Genomic DNA, 12,234 nt, shown 5'->3' with positions numbered 1-12,234 from the left:
GTAAAGTTTGCCACTTAAGTTCAGTGATACAGTTAGGGGGGGGAGGGGGGTACACACACCAAACAACAAAAAAAGGGCGGAAGATTTTGGTACCCACCGACAACTAGGACCACCATTGCTGAAAGGGGAATTCATCGTAACAATAAAATAAAAACAAATAAAACATTAAAACCATCCAGCACCATTCGCAACACCGCATGAACCATACGAAGCCCTGGACTCTATCTGCATCCGACCATATGCGGACGGGAAGAAGAACTCTCCATTGTCTGTATGTACGCTTGTGGTGCACAATTTGGCCCGCATTTTTTTTTTTTTTTTTTGGTTTTGTTGCTCCTTTTATAGGGCAAAAAAACTCAGTAAGTTGGTTTCGGCAATCATAAAATTCGTTCCCGTGCAGTCATTTCGAGTTTCCCACTTGATCCGGAAACCCCTGCCCGAGCGTCAGGTTAGGTCGGAATAGAGAAGGACACTGGACGCGGCGGAGGATGAGGTGAATGAGTTTTGAAATGTAAATAATGCACGCAGTGTGCTGCTGGGTGTTGCTTTGCAGTCATCATGAGCGTAGAGAGAGAGAGCCTGGTGCATCCTTGCTGCTGGGTGGGATTAAAAATGCATATTCTTTGCCCGTTGTTCATGTGAAATGATAGTGATGGCAGCGTGGCTACTACAAAAAAGGATGAATACAGCAGATTTATGTTGCTCATATTGGCACCTCACTTTTTCTACCTTGACTCCCGGTTACTACTATGATGGGAGGAAACCCGGACATAGCTCGCTAGCTTGGTCCAGCAATTTTGGGAAAAAGTTTATTTAGATTGATTAATTTCGTGAAATAAAGCTTCTGTCATTTAGCTTTGGAGCTGGTTGTGTGAAAAATGAAACGTATCATACCGTAGGACAGGCCTGTTCGGAGTGTCAGACAACCCGTGTCTCCAAACCCGGACCGCTACCGGAAGGCCTAACCTCAAAAAAGTGAGGACTTTCAACGCGCTCTTTTATTTCAAATAGATAGCTCTTCGTCCCCTTGAGGTTCACCCTTACACTCTTCGAGCTCTTCACCCTCACGAGGAAGCTCTTTGTCATCTTGGAGCTCTTCGCCCTCACAAGATAGCTTTTTGCACTCTTCGAAATCTACGCTTACATAAGGTAGCTCTTAGCCCTCAGTGAGCCCTCAGCGGAGCTACTGGGAGGCCTCACTGCTCACATATTAGTGAGCAGCAGACCTCCTTCAAAAGAGCTACTTTACGCAACACTACTTGTTATAAGTTTTGTTTTATATTATTTAAAATCAAACGACACCAACCTTTGCAAGACATGTCTCGTTCGATGCAAACAACAGCTGACTAGAGGATTCCTGCACGCCTTATTAAAAGTTGACACAAATTAGTTGACTAATTTGGAGCTAATTGAATTCTTCCTTCCGTCTATCATCCGAAGCCACACAACAACGACCAGAACGCGGTCGTCCGATCGGGGGCTGGTCGTAAAGTGCATAACTTTTGCTGTTCGAGCGATGGAAACAGACGGAACGGGTGTGGCCGGCCGGCACCGAAACCATTGTGACAATCACCACGGTGGTCAACCACAGCCGGTGGCGATGTTGTACCGGGAAACGAACGCATCGCCTCACTTTACACCTTGCATCCTCCAAACTGGTCAGTATTACGTCTACTACACCAGAGCATAATCAACGCGCATCACATCTCGCTGCTCGTGTGCCGCATCTCAGCTCAGTTCACCACAAAACATACCATCCACTCGATAGAGATGTGCCCTTTCGTGTGTCCTCGTGCCATCTACTCATCGCAATGAAACTATAAACTATTCCACCCTTCCCCACCGAAAAGGGCATAATTTTGTGCGACATAAATAAAATGTTGCACGCCTTTTGCTCGGTTAATGATGAGCTGTACTGGGCTCGGTTGCTGGCAGAAGGCAAGCTGATGCTTCAAGCGAGAGAGTGCGAGAGACAAGCGCTAGACGCTGCCGACTGTGCATTGTGGTATGGTTTTTATGCTACCCGAAGCATAAAACCCACGCACACACGGCTGATGGTTCTACAAGTTGGCGGGATGCAATCGTTCCTAATGCTTTTCCTCTCTGGCACTAATGTTGCTACCCTGCTGCTGATACTGCTGCTGCTGCTGTGGCCCGCATTTTTCGATTGCATCGTGTTCATGGTTTCATGGAATCATTTTTTTTTTTAACCTTTCCCGCCTTTGCCAGCTCACCCGATGACGACGGTCAATGTGTGTATGGCAAAGATTGTTAACATATGCTACCCACATTTCGACAAAATCGTGGACAAGGCAAGGCAAGCAACATGCCGTCAGTTTTTGCGGACCGTATCGCGCACTGGCCACTGGCTGGCTCCGTCAATGATCGGTCATACCGTCCGAGCCTCGGTCGTGGGTTTACCCGTAGAGCCACTACTTGCACACACCGAACACACATACATCTATATTGGTCATATTGCCTCACTCGACGGGAAATCCCCAGGAATTCCACCCCTGCTATGCTGTACTGCTAGCAAGTCACGGGGTTTCATGAGGCCTCTTTAACCAGTGGCCAGCTTCTCGCCTTCGCCAGCACTTTTATGTTGAGTGGGCTTTATGTTTCATTCACGTGGTGCCTGTGTGTGTGTGGGTTTGCTTATATGACTTGAGTTCTTGAGCGAAATAAAAAAAAAAAAAAACAGTTACTCAGCCGCGAACCAATATACGGCGCTCGTGGTGTTGTTAGTTGGATTTTATTTCATTCTTCCAGCTCCACCCGCAGCCCTATTGCATCCACCCCCATTATTGGGCCCGGTGTCCCTCATCTGGTGTGCACATTTTTGAGTGTATAAGTGTTGTGCCGCTTTTTGTCCCCCTTCGTTGCTTCGCACCGTTCCTTTTTCTTTCAGCTGCCGGCCGGAAAGGAATGATAAAACGCATTCCAGTGCAATATGGTTTTTGGTTTTGCAGCATTACGAGTAGCCAGTGGGTGAAGTATCGTATGATATTTTCTTCGTTTTTTTGGGGGGGTTTGTTTGCTCTTATTTCCTCCGAATGCGCTCACGATGGGAGCGATTTCCGACCGGTGGACATGGGTTTTGTTCTGGCATGCATATTGGGGCCGTTTTTTTTTCTAACAGAACAGGGCTGTGGAGGAAAATTTGTGGAGAAAATTTGAGATTTTACAAATGATAAGAAACATATTTTGGGTGTGTTATTCGTTTTGGTAGAGTAGTCAACAGTAATTCTTTTTGGGATATTTTTTTTGCTTCTAGAAGATTACGAGTTACTGCTCAGTCAACACGGTTTAAAAATGCATCTTATTTGCTTTACATTAGAGTAAATTTTTTAGTTAGGGTGAAGAAACCTATTGAAGTTAAAAAATTTTAAAATTATATTTATTTTAAATTATTTATTACCATGTTTTTTTAGATTTTACAAAAAAACGAAGAAAAACTGCTAAAATTGCTGCAAAATCATGGCCATTTCAAAGTAATTGTAAATAAAAAGATTATTTTTTTTTTTAATAAACGAATCTAGAAATGGTAGGTCCAGGCCTACACAAGTTTCTGTTTCCTATAGGAAAAACAGGAGGAAGATATTTTTTAACTTGGAGTACAGCAGTAATCGACTAGAATCAACATACAAATATTATTTTCTAGTTTTATCATTTTTTAGTTCTATCGCATCGGTCTCTGTTGCTATTGCTTGAGTTTTAATATAATATTTTACTTTTCCCTTAACTTTTAAAACATCATCTAAAACCTCAAATAAACCATAACGAAATGTACTCAACCAGACTTGCAATCGTATTCAGCCGACGGGCAATATTGCACACACAGCCATCTTTTCCGTCTCATCGTTGCCCATGATCAACACATGCATGTAGCTATAACCTTCATGTATAAGCCTAGCCTAGCGCTTACCCCTAGTCTCTCTACCACACCTCACCATTGCCCTGCGGAAAAAAAAGGTGGAAAACATGTGAGAGAGTCTCCTGAATGTATGTCCCGAGAAATCTATGGCTGAACTGTTTTCAATTTCCAAATATGCAAATAACGTCTGACAACATAAAGCAAAAAAAAAAAAAGGTCCTTCCAAGTCACACCTCGAAGCATCGGCAGCGATGGGTGACGGGCCCAGGCCCCGGTGAGTACACCCCACTGCCGGAGGAATCTAAAATCAATAACGTATATTTACTGTACTTCTAAAACCGTCTGAACCCGTCCAATAGCCACACCGCACGTGTGCTGGACCTTTCTTCTTCTGCTTCAACTTCTTGCAACCGAATGGCCGCTATAAGGTTCACCGATATAGACAAATACGGTCGTACGGGGGAATCGATTGCAGCGAGATTGGAGTGAAAATAAAATGCTCACACAAATAAAAAGAAAAAACACGTTCGTGCGACGGTCCTGATTGCATATCACGTGGGTTCACCTGAGCGCACCGAGGACTGGGTAGGGCAAGCTGAGCTGCCATAGCTGCACGAGAACGAGATGCACACGGATACGATTCTTTCTTGCACCGCGATAAATGGCAGCGCTGAAATTGGTCTCTGCACTGCTTGGTGCGGGCATCAGCAGCCGCAGGAAATGAAATGGTTTGGAACGAAGACCGGCCGTGATACAGTTGTGTCGTGTAATTTCGAGGTAGATGTACTCTAAAATAAGGGCAAAATACATATCTGAGCTCGACGTGCATGCATGTAGTGAAAGGTAGAAATTGAAGGTTCTCGCTTGGTAAAGGTTGTAGCTTGTCTTTGGGGTTCTCTACTCCCAATCCGATATTGGTTTGCTTCAACAGGACGAAAGTGAAGTTGAAAATCAAATCAGAAAATGTAAGAAGGAAAAAAAACACCATGTGACTCCTAACCGGAGACCAACACCAAACCTTTCCACCGCTTCTTATCGAGAATTGTCGGAGTGTTTAAAGGAACCCCGTAATCAAACGCCCACTTAACCTCTGCGTCACGGTGCTAAATGAATAGTATCATTACATAGTAATAGCTTCACGATCCACTTACGGCCAGCCCCAAGCTAAAAGGTTTCACCCTGCTTCACAATTACCGTTTTGTGATTGTGGACGACCGAGGTTTGGATTAGTCCTGGGGTTGGGATGTTCGTTCGGCGAGTCGAGTCGAAATGTGTCTAATTAAATCCATCAAACTAATTGATCTGCACTGTTGTGAGCGTCGTTGTGCGTTGGGCGTGATATCCTAGTCTAAGTGAAGTCTGATTGAAGAGCGCACAGAATAGGAGAGGGGTTTTCATTGTTTTGCGATCGACTTATCAACTGGCAGAAGTTGGCAAGGAACATAAAATGGAGGGATAGATATGCTGGGAATCTTCCCAGCTATGTCTGATCACCAATGAATAGAAGTACTGTTTGATGGATAGAAGAGAAGTCTTGTTCTGATTAAAAAAGAATTCTTTCGTATGACAACCAATGCCTTAGCAACAATGCTTCACTTAAGACAACATGAGCTGAGTTTTCGAGTTCCAGTTTGCAAGCACAATGCACAACAATTTAAACATGCTTTGAATGTAATGACGCAATTCTCTAAATATACGTTTCTTCGTTAAACTTATATCACGCAATTGTCAAAAATAGTTTCAAATATTGTTATCATAATTGATAACCACACTTCGTTTCACTGAACCAGCTACTCATGCAAACCAATCTAATGCCCGTTCCAAACTTACAACTCATTTAATAAAACTGAATTTCGCCCCATCATCCGGTGTTAAGCGGAACTCTCTTTTCCTATGGGAGCCTCTCCGTTTTCCCCCGAAAGGATAAAAATTAAACACTCCAAAACTGGAAATTATCGACTCGACCGTTTTGTGCAGCTCTAGGTTCTGGGTACTGCAATCAAAAGATAATCTAAATTAGCCCCAAATCTCACCCCCCCAAATACCGACCCGATCTCTACACGCCGCACTCGTACGCTAACGCTGACCGCTTTTATTTGCCAAATGACCCACAATCTCATCGCAACCATTACCCAACCCCACCCGGGGAGTTCTGTGAACGAGAGTACGGTGTGAAAGGAATTATCAAATTTTCCTATCTCCCTGTAGATCGCTGCGCCCTTTTACATACCTTACTGGCTCTCGGTGGGATTTCACGTTTGTAATTGCACTGCTTCTACAGCGTCAGCTCTGGTCACTCTTTGGTCTAAACACACTGGGTCTAGTGTGTAGGGCACGAATCAAGGGATACAAGAAGAAACCACGAGAATACAAGCAGGCGCACGCTTGGAGGATACGGTTGAATATCGTGTGTCTCCGTTGGGTGGAAATGTGAGATCTCTCGTAAATGTTCGCCCCCGCCAGAACCACATTCGGCTAGTGGGTTGTTCCCTTTTGCTGTGGCATCAGCAATCAAGACACCGGCGAAGAGGCGGTAAATGGACAACCGTCGAGAGGATTCGTTTCCGGAAAGTCTCCTACGCGCGGCTCCTTTCCCAGCGCCGAGGTTGAAATCGTACCCGGTCCAGAGTCGGCACGACGAAATGGAATGTTTAATTTTCAAATTTGCTCACCTCAACCGGAGGGGTTGCTCACCGGGGTTTTTGCACTGTTTCGCCGTTCTACGATTGCTTAGGCGAGCGAGCCCACATTTCGACACGTTGTACCGAGGCTCTAAAGGGATTTACCCGTTTCTGTTCCGTTCGGTTGCTCGGAAGGAAAATGAACAGCTTCAGCATGGCAAGGCTGCTGAGCTTGGCTGAGCAAGGGCAGCTTCACATTTCGGATTTTCGTGTTTCCTAGCGCCCGTGGTGATTGTGGTTTGCCCGAGCGAGGTTGCTGGCCTGGCGCGAGCGGTGGTGGAGATAATCTGTGGGACGTTTTTGTGAAGTGCAAACAAACGAAAAGGGAAAAATCGGTGTTGATTTCCCTAATCATGGAACCGTCAACGGGCGTGGGAAATGGGCTTTGTCCATTGTGGCTCGGGTTCGGGTTTTCTGAGGGTTTTTGAGCAAGAATTTTCCTGTTTTTTTAGAGAAAGACTTTGCTTATACAAACACGAGCTCAGATGGTATATAAACTTGCGATTTTTAGTGTTAAAGCCTTCACATCACTTCATAAAGCATGATAAAATATGACAGGGCTTCTACACAACTTCAACACATAACTTGGTTCAGAATGGTACGACATTAATGACTTGTTCATAAATTAGCACGAAATTCCGAACAGATGACTTTGTTAGTATTCAAAACTATGAATTAATCCAACACAAAACGGTAGCGTCAGAACTCGTTCCTCTTGTTTGACTGGCATTAATTGCTTTTCTGCTAATGAGCTAATTAATTCGTTTTAATTTATCCTTTCTCTTGATAAAGTTTCCATGCACGTCTAGGTACAGACACACACAAAAGAAAACTAGGCCGCTTTTTACTACGTCGAAAACGAAAATTTTGATATGAAAAGATTCGTAAAAGAGGTGGTTCGAATGGAGCTTTTCACTCATTTTTTTTGGGTGTGACTTTAATGGTCTTTGTTGACTGCTGTAAGACCAAATAAATTTTTTCCTTGTCCCATTTCGATTGACTTTTCTTTCAGTTTGGCACCTACTTGCCAGCAAACGAATGACTTTATCAATTCCAAATCTAAGCCCTGTGGCTTTACAAAATCTTTTAACAGCAATTAATCTACCTCAGGGCGCGCTGACGCTCCTCGGAACACTTGCCAAACGGCGAGAATGTTAGATTTTCCCAGAAATCCATTCCGGCTATCGAAAATCTACCGGCGAAACGAAACATCTGTCCCTCGATCGGGGGCCGGATGGTAAAGTTTGTGCGAAAACTCGACACGACTTGAGAAATTCGATTGTCTTCGACCTGCTTCCCCCGGCTAGATATGGCCTTCTGGACTTTGCTGCTGCATCGGTCCAAAGTTTCTCCTGACTCGAGCGACACTTTGAAAGGTGGTACACGGGCATGAACTTAGTGCTTCAAAAACTTGTGAAGAGAGCTTGTTTTTGTTTGCCGGCTAGCCGAACAATTCCCGGGCCCATACAACACATACTGGTCCGACTGTCCATCCAGCACACTGATTGCGATACTACCCTTTGGCTTCCCGGCTACCACGGCTGCACACATTTCCAATTCTAATTTTCCCATCGCACACTCGCTGTCTGACCTTTCGCTTGTGCGTTTGCTGCCTGCTCTACTCTACTGCTGCTGCTGGCGTAATGGATGCTCTCCTTCGCTCTACACTTTAGCTCTAATAGTTGGCGTACTCCAGAAGTTTGAAGTAACTTCCAAATAATCACCAAGTCTCTTCCCAACGAAACACACACCCATATGGGCCGACGACCAGCATCCATCCTTCCGTAGGCTTGCGAAGTTCGTTTTCTCATGCATTACAATTTTCATCTCAACCCGATCTCCGCTGGCAACGGCCGATCTTCCAGCCAGCCGCTAGTACTATGCTGCCAGTAATGTTTGATTGTTGCAATGTTGCAAACTGTCCGTTTGCTCGTTTGGCTTGGTAAACAAATTAATTGTGTCCTTCCAAAACCGTCTTCCGATGGCAGGTACATGCTTTGGGAGGAGGAAACACTCTTCACATTTCGGAAACATTCTACCCCAGAGCCTCAGAACCAGCAGTTGCAGCAAGCGAACCAGCAGTAGCGTAAACACTAAGTGATACATCACCAAATGATGCTCCTGCAGTGTGTTCTTGTACTCGCCGAGGCACGGGTCTTCTGCACACTTCTGCAATAAGCAATGGTCATGCTCTGCAGTGTGGTGTCATTAGGGGTCGCTAGCTGTGCAACAACCGTGCAGCCGGCACTGCTTACATAACCTCTGTTTGGTTTCTGTGTGGAGTAATTTCAGTTGACCCGGACCCCGGGTTGGGGTGCTGTAGTTTACTTGCTTGGTCGGTCCCTGGGCCAACCTCGAGTTGGTTGGTTGGTTATTTTGTTTATGCAAATTAATTCCCGGGTTTCCGCAGCACGGGCAAAAGTTTTCCTCCAACTGCCACAGCCAGGAGAATTTAGAGGACCCCCCCTAAAATTATCTGTGTCGCAAAAATTGAGCACACACTTTTTCCCAACCGTTCTCTCAGCCCATCATGGAACGCCGTCGTCCCAAAGCCACCAATATACTACTATTCTTCTTCCCCATCAATGAAAGTACGGCGATGTGGAAAGTTTTGGTGTTTTCCGTCGAATCTTTTCGGCGGCAGCAGCAGCAGCAGCAGCAGACGTACTTTATGTTTCGAGACAGATGATGGTGTGACGGTGAAAGGTGATGGTAAACTGTTTATCAATTTTATTTATCACGCCGTACCACCTCGCATGGTTTGATGCTCTCAGAGTTTCCTGATTTTTGGGCCGGGATTGCGGAAACGAAAACTTCTTCTCGTGGAGGAGCCGATAGTTTCTGGGGATGGTAGGATATTGGCGAGTAAGCAGTGGAAAGAAAAATTATGATTGTTTGTGATTGCACTCTTTTGGGGGAAAATAATTCGAAGAGATGAAAATGCCTTAAAGAGAAGGAAAATATTTGCATAATTAATTTAAAGTTTTGTTAATGATTGATGTACGTTTTAGTATATTGATTTGTTGGTAGGGAACAATTTCTTCAGAAGAATTTATCTTTAAAAGGAGCTTAAAGTCATGGTTTCTAAGACATTCTTGACAACAAGCTCAATCGAACACCAAATTTATGCGCAGTGACGTTCCAAAGTTCCCTTCAATTCATTGAACATTCTTTCCTTTCGCACTGACGTCTATAGATTGTCACAGCTCACAGGCTTTTATACTTTATCCTTCACAAACACTTGCCCTTCAGTATTGTGTTCCAGAAAGCCATTTTGGACCGGATTAACGTTTCGAACTTTACACGGCCAACCTGCTAAATGCCACGGCAATGCTTTCAACGACCGCAAAGGAAGTAGTCCCGTGCTTTTTTTTTGTCTCTCTCTCTCTCTCTCTCTCTCTCTCTCTCTCTCTCTCCGGAGCACAATTCCATCGTCAAGTAAGCCCAACCAATTTCCGCCTCATCTTATGGCACATTTTTCTCCCAACTGATCCACTTTTCTTTTTCATTCCACGTAAAGCCATAATCCTAATGGTCAAAAACAGGAAATGGTTTGAAAAATCGGTCACTTTTCATTGCACGGTCTCGAGTCTCGCTGGCGATGGACGCTTTAAGGTTGCTTTGCGTCATGAAATCTTAAGCACATTTTGCCTAGTGTAAGACATTCACCATGTTTCCTTACCATCCCTTCGAATGGGCGAACGAGCAGCGGCATCGTGAAGGACGATAAATTATGCAAGCAAGCAGAATGCTCGTTATGCGAAACAAATAGCAATTGATTTGCATTTTCCCCGTTGTTTTCGCAGGCGAAACCTTCGCACCGGGATGGCCGTGTACCTGTGCCAGCCATATCGAGGAGGTTTTGTCAAACCAGAACACTGAAGGATGCTGTTACGTCGCTGAAAAGAGGAGTGGAAAAAATTAAACATGCATCACGCCCATAACCACTTTCGGGTAAGCTCTTCGATGGTGCTACCCCGGTACCGAACGCCACTGCCACTGCTCGCAGGTAAGTACAGCTGGTTGGTAAGGAAGAATGCATAAGCAGCCGTATGTCACCCTATCCGGTTGCATTTGTTCTAAGAGGGATGAACCAAACGTACGCAAAGAGAAACAGCAACCTTTCAAATATTCTAATCGGAAAACTGATGGAAATTGTCAACATCCAGTTTTTCGACGCATCCATCACTGGACGGTACGGTGAATATTTTCGATTGACGGTAATGAAAATGTGATTACCTTTCGATTCGTAATCGAATGAACCACAAGACAAGGATGACAGCACTTAAATTTCCATTCCATTCCAAGCACTTTTTTTTTCTGTCGCTTCACTATTGATCACTAAATAATTTAATAATAAATTTCAACACATAAATGCATTCCATTGAAATCGGTTTAAAAAAAGTGAACGTTTTGGGCAAATTTAGCTTAACATTTTCAAACATTAATGCGGGCAAATGCGCGTGTACCACACTCGTGACACAACCCTATTTTGCATGATAAATGAGTCATATCATAAGCAGAGGGCACACCGTCACACGATTACAGGCATGGTTTGATGCCCATGTTAATCGGCATCGCACCGGATGCTCCCAGCTCATGTCGGGAAAGATGTCGCATCTTTGATAGACCGCTGTCGCGCGGATCTTCTCCAAAATTAAGCTGGACCCCCCCACCAAGAATGACCGTTTCGGTGACAAGCGATCTAATGATAAATGGTTACCTCCCGTGTTCTGCCATATCCCGATAACCCGATCGTAAGCACATAATGAGCAGAAGAGAACGCGATTGTTTGCATCCTTAGTTTAGTTTTTCCTTAGTCAGACAAAAATGATGAATGATGCGTTGGACGTGCAGCAGACTAAAAAGGCTAGAAATCGCACCGAGCGCATAATACTCTTTTTCCGCAACATAATTCAATCCAAGGTGGCTGAAGTGGTAGTGTCGCTTAATTTGAGCCCCATCCCATGTCTCGTACCTGTATGTGTGTGTGTATGTGATCTCAGATATACCACAAAAATACTTCTCTTGGAACGTATTCGGTATTCTTATCATTAACAGACGCTCCAAACAGAAATGGCAACGTTGCGGGTCCCTTAGCAACCATTCCAGAGCTAAATCCGGTCACTCCCCACCAACACACACACAACCACAACCCACCGGTGGTGGACACACAAAATTGAACTTATTTATTTCGAATGCAGCTAGTTTGAGGGCCGAAACCGATTTAATGCTCGGCGACATGCGCCCCAAAATGGGACCCGCACCACCGCTTCCCACGTTGGCAGTGCACATTTGCACACTACAGCTCTAGCGTGGAGCTAATTGTAGTGGAATGGAAGGTAGTCGGTAGTTCGTTCCAGTTCCTGGATCAAGATTTAATAACAAACGCCTGGCGCACTGCCAAATTGGTTCGAGCTTTCTCCCAAGTGTCATATCCGGGAGGTCCAACGCTCAACCGAGCAACCGTCGAGCGTGGTGTAGAGGCCCCGAAAGTAGACCGCTCTGCAGTCTAAAGTTGGTTGGTAGAATTTCCCCCCTCTCACACCCCCTTCCCCCCCAAAAAAAGAAGGTTGGAGCAGGTACAGTGGGGCGCGATACTGTACGTGCGCTTTTCCCCCGTAAGCCAATCGGAGTTCCGGTGCAAGGGATGGAGGAAAAAAACGGAGACTAAAGTTT

The 12,234-nt window shown here is 44.9% G+C and overlaps 1 protein-coding gene across 1 annotated transcript in view; it reads left to right on the top strand.

Annotated features, from left to right (window-relative positions):
• The first annotated feature begins 1,588 nt into the window (after positions 1-1,588).
• LOC126564351 (sodium- and chloride-dependent GABA transporter 1-like) overlaps positions 1,589-12,234 on the top strand; it is a 37,869-nt gene continuing 27,223 nt past the window's right edge. The window contains exon 1 of the mRNA XM_050221372.1: positions 1,589-1,594. The gene's annotated coding sequence lies outside the window, so the exon portion shown is untranslated. The remainder of the gene's footprint in view (positions 1,595-12,234) is intronic.

Source organism: Anopheles maculipalpis, chromosome 3RL (assembly GCF_943734695.1).
Source record: "Anopheles maculipalpis chromosome 3RL, idAnoMacuDA_375_x, whole genome shotgun sequence".
NCBI classification, from domain to species: Eukaryota; Metazoa; Arthropoda; class Insecta; order Diptera; family Culicidae; genus Anopheles; species Anopheles maculipalpis.
The sequence above is the reverse complement of the archived record's forward strand: the minus strand, read 5'-3'. Positions and strand labels throughout refer to the sequence as shown.